The 1,267-nt window shown below is 60.6% G+C and overlaps 1 protein-coding gene across 1 annotated transcript in view; it reads right to left on the bottom strand.

The window, feature by feature from the left end:
- PLCH1 (phospholipase C eta 1) overlaps positions 1-1,122 on the bottom strand; it is a 234,211-nt gene extending 233,089 nt beyond the window's left edge. The window contains exon 1 of the mRNA XM_040636649.1: positions 697-1,122. The gene's annotated coding sequence lies outside the window, so the exon portion shown is untranslated. The remainder of the gene's footprint in view (positions 1-696) is intronic.
- Positions 1,123-1,267: the final 145 nt, after the last annotated feature.

The following is a 1,267-nucleotide window of genomic DNA, read 5'->3' as shown; positions in this document are numbered from 1 at the left end:
AATCTTCTATTTGTTTAGTTGGTTATTGTTTTAATGCTGAACTGCTAACGTAAAAATGAGATCATAAACTCATCCCGAGTTACAAACAACAAAGAAAAGGAGGAGGAGAGAGGGGGCCCCCCGCAACGCTCAACAGGGGACTGGGCTTAGGGGCGAGCCGGGTGGCATCTCGGACTCGCGGCGCCGTCGCCATGGGAACCCCGCGCAGGCGCAGGGAGCGACGCCGCGCGGCCGGGACTTGCCCCCACCGCCCCGCGCTGCGTCGCTCTGGTGCTCTCGTTTATTCCAGGAAAGGGTAATGGAGTAAATCCTCCTGGCGCTGAGCGTACCCGGTCTTCCCGGAGAAGGTCCTGAGTGGGGTCACTGAGCGCAGGAAGAGCCGTGAGACTCCCCAAGTGTAATGGACACCGCACTCCCCTTGCTGGGAAACGTGGACCTGCTCTCTCGGAGCTGTCGGGAGGTCAGAGACGGGTTCCTGGGACCCCGCGTGTGGGTGAAGCATCCCGCAGCAAAGCTTCACCCTCCAACAGGCGAAACCCCACTCACCACCACGGGCGACTCGAGAATTCAATTCTGGTGCAGGCACACGCTACCCACATCTTCTGAATGACGAGACGCCCCCCCACCACAACACCAGCGGGGGTCCGGTTCTCCGCGCAGGGGGTCTGGGGGATTCCCACGCACAACAATACTCACACAGTCCTAAAGAGCGCGTCCCGACCGGGACTGGAGAGAGGAACTCGGGCCACCTGCTCTTCTGCACACCTGGTCTGGTCTACCAGTCCTCTTGTTCCGCCTAGTTCCCCCCAAAGCACTGACCTGCTCAACTTTGAGCGTTCAGCAGTTGAAGGATTCCTGGGAGTCCTTGGCACAGGAGCAACCTCCAAAGTGCTGGGGTGATGAGTTGTGGGCCCCCGTGACTCTCAAGTCGAAAACCCTGTCGAGGGACAGAAAAGCCCCCCAGAAGCGCACTTCTCCCTCACAGCCAGCTGAAGCCCCCAAGACGCGCAGGGAAGAGCGGGGCGCCGCCGCCACAACCTGCTTTCTCATTCAAATCCTTACGCTCGCACAGGAGCCCCCTCCCTCCCAGCCCCGCAGCTCCCGAGGAAATCAGGAACTGGAGCTGGAGAGAGTGGACTGGAGCTCCCACCGCCTCCAAGGGCCCCAGCCCTCCAGGGGTAGGACCCCGGGACCCACGCGCCCTTGCGAGGCTCTCTGGCAGGCAAAAGCCAGAGAATAGTCTTCTTTTCTCCCCCGTAGGTTTCAA

This window comes from Ursus maritimus, unplaced genomic scaffold (assembly GCF_017311325.1).
Source record: "Ursus maritimus isolate PB19 unplaced genomic scaffold, ASM1731132v1 scaffold_20, whole genome shotgun sequence".
NCBI lineage: Eukaryota > Metazoa > Chordata > Mammalia > Carnivora > Ursidae > Ursus > Ursus maritimus.
Note: the sequence above shows the minus strand (reverse complement) of the source record. Positions and strands in the feature narration are given on the sequence as shown.